Consider the following 20,452-nt stretch of genomic DNA (forward strand, 5'->3'; position numbering starts at 1 on the left):
GGCAATGGCCCGTTCTCGCCGACTAAACGGGTTGAATTGTCGGGAGAACGGGCATTCTCCGACTTAACTCCCTGGCGCAAGGCTGATTCCCGACAGAATCAGCCTCGCGCCGGCCACGAGGCAGCACTTTTGTCGGGTTTCTTCTTTCATCCCCCGGGGATGAGAGAAGAATTCCCGACAATTGCGGGTCACTAGCAGCTGAATTGAATAGCGTCGGGAGCTAATTCCTGGCTCTATTCATAAGTTGCCGAATTGAATCGACCCCATTGTATACGGAATGAAAGGAGTAACTCTTGCAGAACACATACTGAGAACAAGATACAATGTAGCTGTCCATACACAGTTCAGAGGAGCAGATATTGAGAATTACATGCAGCACGCAGAATGACGTAATACTGGTCAAATGCTCATTCATAGAATAAAACAAGATACTGAGAACTGCATACAGAATGGGAGAAGTCATAGGGGTCGATTCAATTCAGCAACAGTTGAATAGCGCCGGGAATTAGCACCCGACGCTATTCAATACAGCGACTAGTTACCCTCAATTGTCGGGAATTCTTCTCTCACCCCCGGGGGGGTGAGAGAAGAAATCCGACAAAAGGGCTGCCGCGCGGCCGGAGCGAGGCTGATTCTGTCGGGAATCCGCATCGCTGCGGGTAGTTAAGTCAGAGAATGCCAGTTCACCCGACAAAAACAACCTGTTAAGTCAGCGAGAACGGGCATTCGCCGACTTAACTTGAGCTGAATTGAATAGCGTCGGGAGCTAATTCCCGGTGCTATTCAACTGTTGCTGAATTGAATCGACCCATAGGATGCGATACAACCATTTCTGCCACCCTCAGCAGTATTGCACGCCCGATGGCAGCTATTCAATTGATTCTGCCAATGGGCGCAACAGCACAATTCCTGCTCACAGCCTCCGATAATGGGGAGCAGATATCGGAGAAAAGTCCTGGCTTTGTTAAAACAGACTTTAGACGGGTTTAGCTGCTTTACCTGGTTAAACTTGGTCTATTTAAGTGCATACTGAACAATTAAATATCGCCCTCTTTAGACGGGTGATAAAGTGTGATCAGGAGCACAAAAACAATTAACTTTTACTGTATAAATATCTATAAAAAAAAAAAAAGTGCAAAGAATTCTATCCATCATGCAGAACATGAGAAGTGGTTCTGTTTAACATATTGGAGGCGATTCAATTGTTGTCACTGCAGGCACCTGACAGAGCAATTATTGCTCCGTCTGGGCACGAACAGCCGCTGGTATTTCAGAGTTCCAGAGCTGGTGAGCAGAAATGTGCGGGGAAAAAAATCGGTTATTTGGGCGCCCAAATAGCACTTTTCGCGTTGCACCCAGAACTTTAGTCAGACTTAGCCAGTTTTACGCGGCTAAACCATAGGACGCAATCAGTGCAAAAATAAAAACCATTTGAATATCGCTCATCTAATCTCCTGTCACTTTAAACGGGAGACTGGGTGCGAAAAAACAACTGAATCGCCCTTATATAAAATGGAAGGGAAACTGTGCATAAATCCATACAAACGACCAAGGCCCTCATTCCGAGTTGTTCGCTCACTAGCTGTTTTTAGCAGCCGTGCAAACGCTAAACCGCCGCCCTCTGGGAGTGTATCTTAGCAGAAGTGCTAACGAAAGGATCACAGCGCTGCTACAAAAAAAGTCTGTGCCGTTTCTGAGTAGCTCGAGACCTACTCCTAGCTTGCGATCACTTCAGACTGTTTAGTTCCTGTTTTGACGTCACGAACATGCCCTGCGTTCGGCCAGCCACGCCTGCGTTTCCCCAGGCACGCCTGCGTTTGTATGCGACACGCTTGTGTTTTTACACACACTCTCCGAAAACGGTCAGTTACCTCCCATAAACACCCACTTCCTGTCAATCACTCTGAGGCCAGCAGTGCGATTGAAAAGCGTCGCTAGACCTTGTGTGAAACTGCATTGGCTGTTGTGAAAGTACGTGGCGCGTGCGCAGAATAGCCGAATTTTTTTGCCTGATCGCTGCACAGCGACCGAAAACAGCTGGCGAACAACTCGGAATGACCACCCAAATTCAATTAGCTGCAAATTGCTCAACACTGCTGAAACAGACATCCGTGTAAAGTTAAAGCGGCCTTCAATGGGCGTTAACACAGTTTTTAATTCGCAGCCACGGATTAGGGAAAAAGTAGGAAAAATTTATATTTTTAGGCAAAAATTGCAGAAGCCTCTGGTACAGAATGATTAATAATAATGCACAGAAATGTGTTTATAACTGCACAATTGGTTGGGTTATGTGGAACATATATAATAAGATTTTACTTACCGATAAATCTATTTCTCGTAGTCCGTAGTGGATGCTGGGACTCCGTAAGGACCATGGGGAATAGCGGCTCCGCAGGAGACAGGGCACAAAATAAAAGCTTGAGATATCAGGTGGTGTGCACTGGCTCCTCCCCCTATGACCCTCCTCCAAGCCAGTTAGGATACTGTGCCCGGACGAGCGTACATAATAAGGAAGGATATTGAATCCCGGGTAAGACTCATACCAGCCACACCAATCACACCGTACAACTCGTGATCTGAACCCAGTTAACAGTATGATAAATTTAAAGGAGCCTCTGAAAAGATGGCTCAACAATAATAACCCGAATTTTTTGTAACAATAACTATATACAAGTATTGCAGACAATCCGCACTAGGGATGGGCGCCCAGCATCCACTACGGACTACGAGAAATAGATTTATCGGTAAGTAAAATCTTATTTTCTCTAACGTCCTAAGTGGATGCTGGGACTCCGTAAGGACCATGGGGATTATACCAAAGCTCCCAAACGGGCGGGAGAGTGCGGATGACTCTGCAGCACCGAATGAGAGAACTCCAGGTCCTCCTCAGCCAGGGTATCAAATTTGTAGAATTTAGCAAACGTGTTTGCCCCTGACCAAGTAGCTGCTCGGCAAAGTTGTAAAGCCGAGACCCCTCGGGCAGCCGCCCAAGATGAGCCCACTTTCCTTGTGGAATGGGCTTTTACTGATTTTGGCTGTGGCAATCCTGCCACGGAATGTGCAAGCTGAATTGTACTACAAATCCAACGAGCAATCGTCTGCTTTGAAGCAGGAGCACCCAGCTTGTTGGGTGCATACAGGATAAACAGCGAGTCAGTTTTCCTGACTCCAGCCGTCCTGGAAACATATATTTTCAAGGCCCTGACAACGTCCAGCAACTTAGAGTCCTCTAAGTCCCTAGTAGCCGCAGGTACCACAATAGGTTGGTTCATGTGAAATGCAGAAACCACCTTAGGTAGAAATTGAGGACGAGTCCTCAATTCCGCCCTGTCAGAATGAAAATTTAGGTAAGGGCTTTTACATGATAAAGCCGCCAATTCTGACACACGCCTAGCTGAAGCCAAGGCCAACAGCATCGACACCTTCCACGTGAGATATTTTAAATCTACCGTAGACAATGGTTCAAACCAGTGTGATTTTAGAAATCTCAACACAACATTGAGATCCCAAGGTGCCACTGGAGGCACAAAAGGAGGCTGTATGTGCAGCACCCCTTTCACAAATGTCTGAACTTCAGGTACTGAAGCCAGTTCTTTCTGGAAGAATATCGACAGGGCCGAAATTTGAACCTTAATGGACCCTAATTTTAGGCCCATAGACAGTCCTGTTTGCAGGAAATGCAAGAAACGACCCAGTTGAAATTCCTGTGTAGGGGCCTTCTTGGCCTCACACCACGCAACATATTTACGCCAAATGCGGTGATAATGTTTTGCGGTTACTTCCTTTCTGGCTTTTACCAGAGTAGGGATGACTTCTTCTGGAATGCCCTTGTCCTTCAGGATCCGGCGTTCAACCGCCATGCCGTCAAACGCAGCCGCGGTAAGTCTTGGAACAGACAAGGCCCCTGCAGTAGCAGGTCCTGTCTTAGAGGTAGAGGCCACGGTTCGTCCGTGAGCATCTCTTGAAGTTCCGGGTACCAAGACCTTCTTGGCCAATCCGGAACCACGAGTATAGTTCTTACTCCTCTCCTTCTTATGATTCTCAATACTTTCGGTATGAGGGGCAGAGGAGGGAATACATACACTGACTGGTACACCCACGGCGTTACCAGAGCGTCCACTGCTATTGCCTGAGGGTCCCTTGACCTGGCGCAATATCTGTCCAGTTTTTTGTTTAGACGTGACGCCATCATGTCCACCTTTGGTCTTTCCCAACGGTTTACAATTTGGTGGAAGACTTCTGGGTGAAGTCCCCACTCTCCCGGGTGAAGGTCGTGTCTGCTGAGGAAGTCTGCTTCCCAGTTGTCCACTCCCGGAATGAACACTGCTGACAGTGCTATCACATGATTTTCCGCCCAGCGAAGAATCCTTGCAGTTTCTGCCATTGCCCTCCTGCTTCTCGTGCCGCCCTGTCTGTTTATGTGGACGACTGACGTGATGTTGTCCGACTGGATCAACACCGCCTGACCCTGAAGCAGAGGTTTTGCTTGAATTAAGGCATTGTAAATGGCCCTTAGTTCTAGAATGTTTATATGAAGAGATGTTTCCATGCTTGACCACAAGCCCTGGAAATTCCTTCCCTGTGTGACTGCTCCCCAGCCTCTCAGGCTGGCATCCGTGGTTACCAGGATCCAATCCTGAATGCCAAATCTGCGGCCCTCTAGTAGATGAGCCCTCTGAAGCCACCACAGGAGAGACACCCTTGTCCTTGGCGACAGGGTTATCCGTTGATGCATCTGAAGATGCGATCCGGACCATTTTCCCAGTAGATCCCACTGAAAAGTTCTTGCATGGAATCTTCCGAATGGAATCGCTTCGTAAGAAGCCACCATTTTTCCCAGGACCCTTGTGCACTGATGCACTGAGACCTGTCCTGGTTTTAGGAGGTTCCTGACTAGCTCGGATAACTCCCTGGCCTTCTCCTCCGGGAGAAACACCTTCTTGTGGACTGTGTCCAGAATCATTCCTAAGAACAGTAGACGTGTCGTTGGAATCAGCTGCGATTTTGGAATATTTAGAATCCATCCGTGCTGACTTAGCACTACCTGAGATAGTGCCACTCCGACTTCTAACTGTTCCTTGGTTCTTGCCCTTATCAGGAGATCGTCCAAGTAAGGGATAATTAAGATGCCTTTTCTTCGTAGAAGAATCATCATTTCGGCCATTACCTTGGTAAAGACCCGAGGCGCCGTGGACAATCCAAACGGCAGCGTCTGAAACTGATAATGACAGTTTTGTACTACAAACCTGAGGTACCCTTGGTGAGAAGGATATATTGGGACGTGGAGATAAGCATCCTTGATGTCCAGCGACACCATATAGTCCCCTTCTTCCAGGTTCGCTATCACCGCTCTGAGTGACTCCATCTTGAATTTGAACCTTTTTATGTAAGTGTTCAAAGATTTTAGATTTAATATTGGTCTCACCGAGCCGTCCGGCTTCGGTACCACAAATAGTGTGGAATAATACCCCTTTCCCTGTTGTAAGAGGGGTACCTTGATTATCACCTGCTGGGAGTACAGCTTGTGAATGGCTTCCAGAACTGCCTCCCTGTCGGAGGGAGACTTTGGTAAAGCAGACTTCAGGAACCGATGAGGAGGAAACGCCTCGAATTCCAGTTTGTACCCCTGTGATACTACCTGTAGAATCCAGGGATCCACTTGCGAGTGAGCCCACTGCGCGTTGAAATTCTTGAGACGGGCCCCCACCGTGTCTGAGTCTGCTTGTAAAGCTCCAGCGTCATGCTGAAGACTTGGCAGAAGCAGGGGAGGGCTTCTGCTCCTGGGAAGCGGCTGCATGGTGCTGCCTTTTTCCTCTTCCTCTGCCCTTGGGCAGAAAAGAGTGACCTTTTGCTCGCTTGTACTTATGGGAACGAAAGGACTGAGTTTGAAAAGACTGTCTTTTTCTGTTGATGTGAAGTAACCTGGGGTAAAAAGGTGGATTTTCCAGCCGTTGCCGTGGCCAACAGGTCTGTTAGACCAGCCCCAAATAACTCCTCCCCCTTATACGGCAATACTTCCATGTGCCGTTTGGAATCTGCGTCCCCTGACCACTGTCTGGTCCATAATGCTCTTCTGGCAGAGATGGACATTGCGCTTACTCTTGATGCCAGGGTACAAATATCCCTCTGCGCATCACGCATATATAGCAATGCATCCTTTAAATGTTCTATAGTTAACAGAATATTGTCCCTATCCAGGGTATCAATATTCTCAGTCAGGGAATCCGCCCATGCGACTCCAGCACTGCACATCCAGGCTGATGCGATTGCTGGTCGCAGTATAACACCAGTATGTGTGTATATACTTTTCAGGATATTTTCCAGCCTCCTATCAGCTGGTTCTTTGAGGGTGGCCGTATCAGGGGACGGTAACGCTACTTGTTTAGATAAACGTGTGAGCGCCTTATCTACCCTAGGGGGTGTTTCCCACCGTGCCCTAACCTCTGGCGGGAAAGGGTATAGTGCTAATAACTTATTAGAAATTAGCTGTTTTTTATCGGGGGAAACCTACGCTTTATCACACACCTCATTTATTTCCTCAGACTCAGGAAAAACTATTGGCAGTTTTTTCACACCCCACATAATACCCGCCTTTGAGGTATTTGTAGTGTCAGAAAGGTTCAATGCCTCTTTCATTGCCGTGATCATGTAACGTGTGGCCCTACTGGACATTACGTTTGTCTCGTCACCGTCGACACTAGATTCAGTATCTGTATCTGGATCCGTGTCGACCCACTGAGGTAGCGGCCGTTTTAGGGCCCCTGAGGGTGTCTGAGACGCCTGAACAGGCACTAATTGATTTGCCGGCTTTCTCATGTCGTCAACAGTTTTTTGTAAATTGCTGACATTATCACTTAATTGCTTAAACACAATCATCCAGTCAGGTGTCGACTCCCTAGGGGGTGACATCACTAACACAGGCAACTGCTCCGCCTCCACCTCATTTTCCTCCTCATACATGTCGACACACGCGTACCGACACACAGCACACACACCGGGAATGCTCTGATAGAGGACAGGACCCTACTTAGCCCTTTGGAGAGACAGAGGGAGAGTCTGCCAGCACACACCCAGCGCTATATATATACAGGGATAACCTTATATAAGTGTTAATCCCTTATAGCTGCTGTTAATCTAGTTATTTGCTGCCAAAATGCCCCCCCTTCTCTTTTTTACCCTGAATCAGATGCAGTACTGCAGGGGAGAATCAGGGAGCCGTCCTTCCAGCGGAGCTGTGAGGGAATAATGGCGCCAGTGTGCTGAGGAGATAGGCCCCGCCCCTTCACGACGTCCTTAACTCCCGCTTTTTTGTGTAAAATGGCAGGGGAAAAAATACATCCATATAGCCCTGGAGCTATATGTGATGTATTCCTTTTGCCAGCTAAGGTATATGTGTGTTATATTGCGTCTCAGGGCGCTCCCCCCCAGCGCCCTGCACCCTCAGTGACCGGAGTGTGAAGTGTGCTGAGAGCAATGGCGCACAGCTGCGGTGCTGTGCGCTACCTTAGTCTTGAAGACAGGATGTCTTCTGCCGCCGCTTTCACCGGACCTTCGTCTCTTCTGGCTCTGTAAGGGGGACGGCGGCGCGGCTCCGGTGACCCATCCAGGCTGAACCTGTGATCGTCCCTCTGGAGCTAACGTCCAGTAGCCTAAGAAGCCCAATCCACTCTGCACTCAGGTGAGTTCGCTTCTTCTCCCCTTAGTCCCACGATGCAGTGAGCCTGTTGCCAGCAGGACTCACTGAAAATAAAAAAAACCTAACTAAACTTTTATTCTAAGCAGCTCTGGAGAGCTACCTAGTTTGCACCCTTCTCGGCCGGGCACAAAAATCTAACTGGCTTGGAGGAGGGTCATAGGGGGAGGAGCCAGTGCACACCACCTGATATCTCAAGCTTTTATTTTGTGCCCTGTCTCCTGCGGAGCCGCTATTCCCCATGGTCCTTACGGAGTCCCAGCATCCACTTAGGACGTTAGAGAAAATAGGATATTGTATAGGTGAGACATGAATTTCTGAACTTGCAGCTGGGATGTGTTTTTTAAAAAAATATTGAGAAACTTGATAAAATTCTTTACAAAAAATCACATTAAACATATTTCTGTACTTTGATTTGGTGATCAGACACCTGCTTAGTATCACACAAGCACACTTTTTAAGAACCGCTAACACTTTGCTTATGAATGATCATGAATAGCCTTCTATACTGTAATCCAATCTTATGTGCCACTTTTATGGTTCAGGTTGATTTCCTCAGTTTTTCATGAACGTAACCCAGGCCGCACCATGCAAAATTACCGCACAACTTTGCGGCAAATAGGCTTTTACAACTGAATTGTGCAAATCACGGCATCACGTTTGATCAAAATTGTCACAAAATGCGCTGTAACGTAACTTTCCGGGACTTGCGGTTAGTTGACATTATCCCTAAAGGTGCATATACACGGTGCGATATGCACTTAACTTTACTTACAATTTTGACTATATAGTCAAAATCGTAAGGAATGTTGGTGCATATTGCACCGTGTGAACACAGTTTGCGATGCCGATGCGCGGTCCCGCGGGATCGGCATCACAAGAAAAAATAGACTGTGCAGGCAGCCCAACATTGACCATATCGGCCCCGTCAAATAGTCAATGTCGGGCTGTACTGCGCATCGCGCCGTGTGTACACAGACTGAGAACGACAGACAGGAGATACCGTGCACCACCAGCCTGGGATTCTACGTCCCTTGAGTCTGGATAAAGGGTATCCGGTCCTTAGGTCAACAACACTTAGGACGACATGCACTAGATTGACACTCATTAGGTGGACATGGTCACTAGGTCGACACATGCAAAGGTCGACATGAGTTTAAAAAAAATACGATTTTAAACCTACCGGTAAATCTTTTTCTCCTAGTCCGTAGAGGATGCTGTGGACTCCGTAAGGACCATGGGGTATAGACGGGCTCCGCAGGAGACATGGGCACTATAAAGAAACTTTAGAATGGGTGTGCACTGGCTCCTCCCTCTATGCCCCTCCTCCAGACCTCAGTTAGAGAACTGTGCCCACAGGAGACGGACAGTACGAGGAAAGGATTTTTGTTTATCCAGGGGTAAGATTCATACCAGCCCACACCATATAACCTGGAATATACGCAACCAGTTAACAGTATGAACAAAACAGTATCAGACAAAGACTGATTTCAACTGTAACATAACCCTTATGTAAGCAATAACTATATACAAGCCTTGCTTGCAGAAAACAGTCCGCACTGGGACGGGCGCCCAGCATCCTCTACGGACTAGGAGAAAAAGATTTACCGGTAGGTTTAAAATCTTATTTTCTCTTACGTCCTAGAGGATGCTGGGGACTCCGTAAGGACCATGGGGTTTATACAGACCGGGCGGGAGAGTGCGGACGACTCTGCAGCACCGACTGAGCAAACGCAAGGTCCTCATCTGCCAGGGTATCAAACTTATAGAACTTTGCAAAAGTGTTTGAACCCGACCAGGTAGCTGCTAGGCAAAGTTGTAAAGCCGAGACGCCTCGGGCAGCCGCCCAAGAAGAGCCCACCTTCCTAGTGGAATGGGCCTTTACCGAATTTGGTAACGGCAATCCAGCCGTAGAATGCGCCTGCTGAATCGTGTTACAGATCCAGAAAGCAATAGTCTGCTTTGAAGCAGGAGCGCCAAGTTTGTTGGCTGCATACAGGACAAATAGTGCCTCGGTTATCCTAACCCGAGTCGTCCTGGCTACATAGATTTTTAAGGCCCTGACTACATCCAGGGACTTGGAGTCCTCCAAGTCACCCGTAGCCACAGGCACCACAATAGGCTGGTTCATATGAAATGATGAAACCACCTTGGGCAAAAATTGAGGACGAGTCCTCAACTCCGCTCTATCCACATGGAAAATCAGATAGGGGCTCTTGTGAGACAAGGCCACCAATTCAGACACCCGCCTCGCAGATGCCAAGGCCAACAACATGACCACCTTCCAAGTAAGAAATTTTAATTCAACAGTTTGAAGAGGCTCAAACCAGTGAGAGTTTAGGAACCGTAACACCACGTTAAGGTCCCATGGTGCCACTGGGGGCACAAAAGGAGGCTGGATGTGCAGCACTCCCTTTACAAAAGTCTGGACTTCTGGAAGAGAAGCCAATTCCTTCTGAAAGAAAATAGATAGGCTCCATTAAGGTGCAGATTTCGGCCCTAACTCCAGGACCATATCCACTCCTGTCTGTAGAAAGTGGAGAAAATGGCCCAGATGGAAATCCTCCGTAGGAGCATTCTTGGCTTCACACCAAGATACATACTTCCTCCAGATACGGTGATAATGTTTCGCCGTCACCTCCTTCCTAGCCTTTACCAGCTTAGGGATGACTGCTTCCGGAATACCTTTCCCAGCTAGGATTCGGTGTTCAACCACCATGCCGTCAAACATAACCGCGGTAAGTCTTGGAACACGCAGGGCCCCTGCTGCAACAGGTCCTCCCTGAGAGGAAGAGGCCACGGATCTTCTGTGAGCATTTCCTGAAGATCTTAAAACCAGGCCCTTCGAGGCCAATCTGGAACAATGAGTATTGTCTGTACTCTTTTTCGTCTTATGATTCTCAATATTTTTGAGATGAGAGGAAGAGGAGGGCACACATAGACCGACTGAAACACCCATGGTGTCACCAGGGAGTCCAAAGCTACTGCCTGAGGGTCCCTTGACCTGGCACAATACCTCTGAAGCTTCTTGTGGAGGCGTGACGCCATCATGTCTACATGAGGAAGTCCCCAATGACTTGTTATCTCTGCAAAAACTTCTTGATGAAGTCCCCACTCTCCTGGATGGAGATCGGGTCTGCTGAGGAAGTCTGCTTCCCAGTTGTCCACTCCCGGAATGAAGACTGCTGACAGAGCGCTTACGTGATTTTCCGCCCAGCGAAGAATCCTGGTGGCTTCCGCCATTGCCACTCTGCTCCTTGTCCCGCCTTGGCGGTTTACATGAGCCACGGTTGTGACGTTGTCTGATTGAATCAGAACCGGTAGGTCGCGAAGAAGATTCTCCGCTTGTCGTAGGCCGTTGTATATGGCCCTCAATTCCAGTACGTTGATGTGTAGACAAGCCTCCTGGCTTGACCATAGCCCCTGAAAATTCCTTCCTTGTGTGACTGCTCCCCATCCTCGGAGGCTCGCGTCCGTGGTTATCAGAACCCAGTCTTGAATGCCGAACCTGCGACCCTCTTGAAAGTGAGCACTCTGCAGCCACCACAGGAGAGATACCCTGGCCCTGGGGGACAGGCTTATCTTCTGATGTATTTGTAGACGGGACCCCGACCACTTGTCCAGAAGGTCCCACTGAAATGTCCTCGCATGGAACCTGCCGAAGGGGATGGCCTCGTAGGCTGCCACCATTTTTCCCAGAACTCGAGTGCATTGATGAACAGACACTCTTTTTGGTTTTAGCAGGTCTCTGACCATGTTCTGGAGGTCCTGGGCATTTTCCATTGGGAGAAAAACCCTCTTCTGTTCTGTGTCCAGAATCATGCCTAGGAATGATAGACGAGTCGTTGGAATCAATTGAGACTTTGGCAGATTTAGAATCCAACTGTGCTGTTGTAGCACTCTCAGGGAAAGCGACACGCTTTTCAGCAATTGATCTCTCGATCTCTCTTTTATCAGGAGATCGTCCAAGTACGGGATAATTGTGACTCCCTGCCTGCGCAGGAGCACCATCATCTCCGCCATCACCTTGGTGAACATCCTCGGGGCCGTGGAAAGCCCAAACGGCAACGTCTGAAACTGGTAATGACAGTCCTGTACAGCGAATCTCAGGTACGCCTGATGAGGGGGATATATGGGCACATGATGGTATGCATCCTTTATGTCTAGTGACACCATAATATCCCCCCCTTCCAGGCTGGATATCACTGCCCGGAGCGATTCCATCTTGAATTTGAACTTTCTCAAGTACAGGTTTAGGGATTTTAGATTTAAAATGGGTCTGACCGAGCCATCCGGTTTCGGGACCACGAACAGGGTTGAATAGTACCCTTTCCCCTGTTGGACTAGGGGAACCTTGATAATCACTTGCTGTTGACACAGCTTTTGAATTGCAGCTAACACGATTTCCCTCTCTGGGGGAGTAGCTGGCAAGGCCAACTTGAAAAATCGGCGAGGAGGCACCTCTTCGAATTCCAGTTTGTAGCCTTGGGACACAATTTCCAGCGCCCAAGGATCCACGTCTGACAGAACCCAGACCTGGCTGAAGAGTCGAAGACGTGCCCCCACTGGTGCGGACTCCCTCAGTGGAGCCCCAGCGTCATGCGGTGGATTTAGTGGAAACCGGGGAGGACTTCTGTTCCTGGGAACTGCCCGTAGCAGGCATTCTTTTCCCTCTACCCTTACCTCTGGCGAGGAAGGATGAGCCCCGACCTCTTCTGGACGTATGCGACCGAAAGGACTGCATCTGATAGTGGAGTTTTCTTTTGCTGTGGCGGAACAAAAGGCAAAACAGTAGATTTACCTGCGGTAGCTGTGAAAACCAGGTCCGCGAGACCTTCCCCAAATAAAACCTCACCCTTGTAAGGTAAAACCTCCATATGCCTCTTTAAGTCGGCATCACCTGTCCATTGGCGGGTCCACAGGGCTCGCCTAGCCGAAATCGCCATGGCGTTGGCTACTGAACCCAGCAGCCCAACGTCTCTCTGAGCGTCTCTCATATATAAGACTGCGTCTTTAATGTGACCTAAGGTCAATAAAATGGTATCCCTATCTAGGGTATCAATGTCAGCTGACAAGGTATCTGTCCAAGCTGCAACTACGCTACATACCCATGCCGATGCTATTGCCGGCCTGAGTAAAGCACCCGAATGTGTATAAATAGATTTTAAGGTAGTTTCCTGTCGTCTGCGATCAGCAGGATCCTTGAGGGCTGCCGTGTCTGGAGACGGTAGCGCCACCTTCTTGGACAAGCGCGTTAAAGCCTTGTACACCCTGGGCGAGGATTCCCACCGTACCCTGTCCCGTGCAGGAAAAGGATACGCCATAAGAATCCTCTTGGGAATCTGCAGTTTTTTATCTGGAGTTTCCCAAGCTTTTTCAAATAACTCGTTTAGCTCATGAGATGGTGGAAAGGTTACCTCAGGTTTCTTTTCCTTAAACATGTGCACCCTCGTGTCAGGGACAGAGGGGTCATCTGTGATATGCAAAACATCTTTTATCGCAATAATCATATAATGAATACTTTTGGCCACCCTTGGGTGTAACCTTGCATCATCGTAGTCGACACTGGAGTCAAAATCCGTGTCGGTATCAGTGTCTGCTATTTGGGATAGAGGACGTTTTTGGGACCCTGAAGGGCCCTTTGACACAGCTAAAGCCATGGATTGACTCCCTGCTTTTTCCCTGGACTCTGCTTTGTCCATCCTTTTATTTAATAAAGTCACATTTGCATTTAAAACATTCCACATGTCCAACCAATCAGGTGTCGGCGTTGCCGACGGAGACACCACAATCATCTGCTCCACCTCCTTCTTAGATGAGCCTTCCGCTTCAGACATGCCGACACACTCGTACAGACACCCCCACACACACAGGGATATATTTATATGGAGACAGTTCCCCAATAAGGCCCTTTGGAGAGAGAGAGAGTATGCCAGCACACACCCAGTGCCAACTCACACTGGAAACAAAATTTCCAGATAAATAGCGCTTTTCTATATAATTATCTGTATATAATACACTCACTGCGCCTTACAAATGCCCCCCCCCCCCTCTTTTCTGCCCTGTGTCACCGTGTTCAGCAGGGGAGAGTCCGGGGAGCCAGCTTCTCTGCAGTGCTCTGTGGAGAAAATGGCGCTGGTTAGTGCTGTGGGATCAAGCTCCGCCCCCCCAGCGGCGGGCTTCGGTCCCGCTCAATTTTGTAATACTGGCGGGGGATTTTAATATATACTACCTATATATGTACTAGCCAGTCCTAGAGGTGTAATATTGCTGCCCAGGGCGCCCCCCCTGCGCCCATCCGTGCCTGCAGTGTGTGGGAGCAATGGCGCGTTACCTCAGGAGAAGATCTGAAGTCTTCTGCCGCCTTTGAAGTCTTCTTTCTTCTTATACTCACCCGGCTTCTTTCTTCCGGCTCTGTGAGGAGGAGGACGGCGGCGCGGCTCTGGGACGAACGGCGAGGGTGAGACCTGCGTTCCGACTCCCTCTGGAGCCAATGGTGTCCAGTAGCCTAAGAAGCAGAGCCTATCACTTAAGTAGGTCTGCTTCTCTCTCCTCAGTCCCACAATGCAGGGAGCCTGTTGCCAGCAGTGCTCCCTGAAAATAAAAAACCGAACAAAATTCTTTTTTTTCAGAGAAACTCAGGAGAGCTCCCTGTAATGCACCCAGTCTCCTCTGGGCTCTGGGCACAGGAACTAACTGAGGTCTGGAGGAGGGGCATAGAGGGTGGAGCCAGTGTACACCTATTCTAAAGTTTATTTATAGTGCCCATGTCTCCTGCGGAGCCCGTCTATACCCCATGGTCCTTTTACGGAGTACCCAGCATCCTCTAGGACGTAAGAAAAAAAAAAAAAGGGGGTCGATTCAATTCAGCGACAATTGAATAGCGCCGGGAGTTAGCTCCCAGCCCTATTCAATACAACGACAAGTGACACCAATTGTCGGGAATTCTTCTCTCACCCCCGGGGGATGAGAGAGGAAATCCGACAAGTGCTGCCGCGAGGCTGATTCTGTCGGGAATCAGCATCGCGGCGGGGAGTTAAGTCGGAGAATGCCCGTTCTCCTGACAATTCAACCTAAGTGCGTGAGAACGGGCCTTCGCCGACTTAACTTGAGCTGAATTGAATAGCGACGGGACCTAACGCCCGGCGCTATTCAACTGTCTGAGTTGAATCGACCCCAAAGAAATAAGTTTTGAACTTTTTCATACATTACGATCCGCGTGGACTACGATCGCGAATAGTAACCTTGCCCGAAGCAAGCCCTGCGAGGGGACACGGTGCACTAATTAGGGTTCCCAGTCCGTTTACGAAGAAAGCGACACCGATTTATTTATTTTTTTAAACACTCATGTCGCCCTTTTTCCATGTCGACCTAGTCACTGTCGACCAATAGTGGTCGACCTAGTTACTGTCGACCCAATGATCCACACCCGGATAAAGCATGTATTTGCCACTTTTCATGCTATATCAAGTACCAAATATCACACGATTAGGCGCTGGTCCATTCCCACTTCCATAGACTCTCCTGGCCTGATACCCCGTCTGCTGGGCTACAAGACAGCCGACACCTAAATGACAAAGACTGATAACTTGAAGATCAACAAAAATGTGAGAAGTTATTTTGTTTGTTTCCATATTTCCCTGTTTGCATTGTGAGTCTGTATTGTTTATACACTGAAGAAACAGCTGAAAGCACCACAACATGTGGTTCGCCCATATTTAAGTAAATAAGGCCGGGACTATCTAGGGACGCATTTGTCTAGGAACAGCCTCCTGGAAAACCGGGAATAAAGTGTTTATTTATGGCACAGCAGCTGGAACTTGTGTCCCAGGCATACTAATTATCTCCAGCACTCACGTGTGTTTCTTACACATGCAGCAAGCAGTACACGGAAGGTGAGTCACACTGATGTGTATGTTATTATCTCTTACTCATGGCAAGCGCTCGCGGTGCGCCGGCGGACACATGCCTGCATTTTGCAATTAAGCAGCAGCAGGGAACAGGTTAACCGCCGGGTGCAATGAGCTGCAGGCCGCCCTGCGAGAGTTAAACAGCCGGGAGGGGGTGTGAAGTTTGGGGAGAGGAATGCTGTCTGGCCTGGTACATAGTTTGTGAGGCCTCACTAAGCGGGAGCCCTGAGAACTCAACAGAACAGATCTGTTTTCTAAACCCCACATCCAGTTATTGCCACAGCGGCGGCGTTGCTTTACTGACCATTGTGCATTATTCCATCCTGCAGCCCACATTTATCCCCATCTAGCCACAGGCTGTTACTGTCATAAGCACATCTGGTCAGCCAAGCAAAATAATGTGCAACTACCTAGAGGTGTGTGAAGGTCACAACATGACGAGGTAGGCAAACTGTGGTGGAACTAAAAGTCCCAGCATCCCGTGCCAACCGCAGGTTGCCTAAATCTGCAAAGCAAAGCTTTCTACTTCTATCCGTGTGTATACATGCCTATTTCCCTATAGATTGTAAGCTTGCGAGCAGGGCCTTCCTACCTCTATGGGGTCGATTCAATTCAGCTCCAGTTAAGTCGGCGAAGGCCCGTTCTCGCAGACTTAACAGGCTGAATTGTCGGGAGAACGGGCATTCTCTGACTTAACTCCCCGGCGCGATGCTGATTACCGACAGAATCAGCCTCACGCTGGTCGCGTGGCAGCACTTTTGTCGGGTTTCTTCTCTTGTCCCCCGGGGGTGAGAGAAGAGTTCCCGACAATTGGTGTCACTTGGCGCTGTAATGAATAGTGACGGGAGCTAATTCCCGGCGCAATTCAACTGTCGCTGAATAGAATTGACCCCTATGTCTGTTTGTCTTTGCCCAGTTTTGTTCTATTACTGCTGTTCTAATTGTAAAGCGCAACGGAATATGCTGCACTATATAAGAAACTGCTAATAAATAAATAAATACATTTCTACTGAAGTGAATGTTCCCCATGGGGAACAGAGATTTTTCGGTGACCCTCTCAGCTGCAGTCTAGACATGGAGAGGTGCAAAGAGAAAGTGCTCTTCCCTGATGCAGGCGCACAGATACAGGCTGAATGGGGGAACTAGGCCTTATCGGTGAGGGAGGGCTTTCCCCAGACCCACAGATGCTGCTCTATGACCCCCGACGTAATCTACTCACAAGAGACAGACTAGGTTACAAAGCAAGCCCCATCCATACCTCTCACCCCCTGCAGGCCCTGCCTGAGCCATCCAGTCCCTATATGCACAGAGGACAGGCTTATTTATATAGCTTCCAGTTTTCACAATATAATAGTCACAAGACACGTATAAATGTGGCAGAAAATGTGTGACAAGAGAAACTTACAGGCGGAGATAATAGATTATCTGGTGTTATTATGATTTACCTGCTCTTCCTGAGGCAGTAATAACAGGGCAGCTATTGGCAGACCTATCCTCAACAATTTATGTATAAAAGTGAGCGTTCTGTATTTTACAAAGGGCGAAAAGGACGGATCTGCTGTGATATATACAAGAACGTCTGCTTTCAGAATGGCCTGGGTGACAGGCGCGCTACAACATGGAGGAAAGCCTGAATATCTAACCTGAGACGATATAACCAGAATATCTCATCGCGTGGCAGGGAAGGGGCAGATATATCTGTGGGATCACCCCTCATTACAGACAGCTGCACCCGCTCCAGCAGGAAAGCACTGCACTCGTCACATTCTGTCAGCGACTAGTCATCTGTCAAATAACAGGAAACCATACAGCCTCCCTGACCTGCACTAACTATACTGAAAATATAGTGCACATCACCATGTACACTGCCCTCACCATAAGTACCTAGAGCAAAGCATTGCACAGAGAATACTGCAGTCACTGCAAACAATACGCAGATTGCACTGCAGTCACCAAAAGAAACCATGGTACACTACAGTAATTGCTTTCTACCCAGCGCAGAGCACTAAAGTAACAGGAAACATACAATACACCACAGTATACACTGCAGTCACTGCACGTAGCTTTATACACAGCGCAGAGAGCACTACAGTAACAGGAAACATTCTATACACCACAGTATACACTGCAGTCACTGTACATAGCTTTACACAGCACATAGAGCACTACAGTCACAGTAAGCATTATAGACAGCACAGTATACACTGCAGTCACTGTACATAGCTTTACACAGCACATAGAGCACTACAGTCACAGGAAGCATTATAGACAGCACAGTATACACTGCAGTCACTGTACATAGCTTTATACACAGCGCAGAGAGAACTACAGTAACAGGAAACATTCTATACACCACAGTATACACTGCAGTCACTGTACATAGCTTTATACACAGCGCAGAGAGAACTACAGTAACAGGAAACGTTCTATACACCACAGTATACACTGCAGTCACTGTACATAGCTTTATACACAGCGCAGGCAGCACTAGTCACAGGAAGCATTCTAGACAGCACAGTACACACTGCAGTCACTGTACATAGCTTTATACACAGCGCAGAGAGCACTACAGTAACAGGAAACGTTCTATACACCACAGTACACACTGCAGTCACTGCACATAGCTTTATACACAGTGCACTACAGTAACAGGAAACATTCTATACACCACAGTATACACTGCAGTCACTGCACATAGCTTTATACACAGCGCACTACAGTAACAGGAAACATTCTATACACCACAGTATACACTGCAGTCACTGCACATAGCTTTATACACAGCTCAGAGAGCACTAGTCACAGGAAGCATACTGCAATCACTGTATATAGCTTTATACACAGTGCACTACAGTAACAGGAAACATTCTATACACCACAGTACACACTGCAGTCACTGTACATAGCTTTATACACAGCGCAGAGAGCACTACAGTAACAGGAAACATTCTATACACCACAGTACACACTGCAGTCACTGTACATAGCTTTACACACAGCGCAGAGAGCACTACAGTAACAGGAAACGTTCTAGACACCACAGTATACACTGCAGTCACTGCACATAGCTTTATACACAGCGCAGAGAGCACTACAGTAACAGGAAACATTCTATACACCACAGTACACACTGCAGTCACTGCACATAGCTTTACACAGCACAGAGAGCACTACAGTCACAGGAAGCATTATAGACAGCACAGTATACACTGCAGTCACTGTACATAGCTTTATACACAGCGCAGAGAGCACTACAGTAACAGGAAACATTCTATACACCACAGTATACACTGCAGTCACTGTACATAGCTTTATACACAGCGCAGAGAGAACTACAGTAACAGGAAACATTCTATACACCACAGTATACACTGCAGTCACTGCACATAGCTTTATACACAGCTCAGAGAGCACTAGTCACAGGAAGCATACTGCAATCACTGTATATAGCTTTATACACAGTGCACTACAGTAACAGGAAACATTCTATACACCACAGTACACACTGCAGTCACTGTACATAGCTTTATACACAGCGCAGAGAGCACTACAGTAACAGGAAACATTCTATACACCACAGTACACACTGCAGTCACTGTACATAGCTTTACACACAGCGCAGAGAGCACTACAGTAACAGGAAACGTTCTAGACACCACAGTACACACTGCAGTCACTGCACATAGCTTTACACAGCACAGAGAGCACTACAGTCACAGGAAGCATTATAGACAGCACAGTATACACTGCAGTCACTGTACATAGCTTTATACACAGCGCAGAGAGCACTACAGTAACAGGAAACATTCTATACACCACAGTATACACTGCAGTCACTGTACATAGCTTTATACACAGCGCAGAGAGAACTACAGTAACAGGAAACGTTCTATACACCACAGTATACACTGCAGTCACTGTACATAGCTTTATACACAGCGCAGGCAGCACTACAGTAACATGAAACATTCTATACACCACAGTACACACTGCAGTCACTGCACGTAGCTTTATATACAGCTCAGAGAGCACTACAGTAACAGGAAACGTTCTATACACCACAGTACACACTGCAGTCACTGCACATAGCTTTATACACAGCGCAGAGAGCACTACAGTAACAGGAAACATTCTATACACCACAGTACACACTGCAGTCACTGCACATAGCTTTATACACAGCGCAGAGAGCACTACAGTAACAGGAAACATTCTATACACCACAGTACACACTGCAGTCACTGCACATAGCTTTATACACAGCGCAGAGAGCACTACAGTAACAGGAAACATTCTATACACCACAGTACACACTGCAGTCACTGCACATAGCTTTATACACAGCGCAGAGAGCACTACAGTAACAGGAAACGTTCTATACACCACAGTGTACACTGCAGTCACTGCACGTAGCTTTATATACAGCTCAGAGAGCACTACAGTAACAGGAAACATTCTATATACCACAGTACACACTGCAGTCACTGCACATAGCTTTATATACAGCTCAGAGAGCACTACAGTCACAGGAAACGTTCTATACACCACAGTGTACACTGCAGTCACTGCACATAGCTTTATACACAGCGCACTACAGTAACAGGAAACATTCTATACACCACAGTATACACTGCAGTCACTGCACATAGCTTTATACACAGCTCAGAGAGCACTAGTCACAGGAAGCATACTGCAATCACTGTATATAGCTTTATACACAGTGCACTACAGTAACAGGAAACATTCTATACACCACAGTACACACTGCAGTCACTGCACATAGCTTTATATACAGCTCAGAGAGCACTACAGTAACAGGAAACATTCTATACACCACAGTACACACTGC

The 20,452-nt window shown here is 47.8% G+C and overlaps 1 protein-coding gene across 10 annotated transcripts in view; it reads right to left on the bottom strand.

Moving 5' to 3' along the window:
• Window positions 1-20,452, bottom strand: part of BICRA (BRD4 interacting chromatin remodeling complex associated protein) — a 132,341-nt gene that overhangs the window by 56,516 nt on the left and 55,373 nt on the right. The window contains exon 1 of one of the 10 annotated variants that reach the window (XM_063937860.1): window positions 15,168-15,241. The exons of the other annotated variants lie outside the window; for them this stretch is intronic. The gene's annotated coding sequence lies outside the window, so the exon portion shown is untranslated. Of the gene's footprint in view, window positions 1-15,167; window positions 15,242-20,452 lie in introns of those variants that run through there. 10 annotated transcript variants of the gene reach the window in all.

This window comes from Pseudophryne corroboree, chromosome 8 (genome assembly GCF_028390025.1).
Source record: "Pseudophryne corroboree isolate aPseCor3 chromosome 8, aPseCor3.hap2, whole genome shotgun sequence".
Taxonomy (NCBI): domain Eukaryota; kingdom Metazoa; phylum Chordata; class Amphibia; order Anura; family Myobatrachidae; genus Pseudophryne; species Pseudophryne corroboree.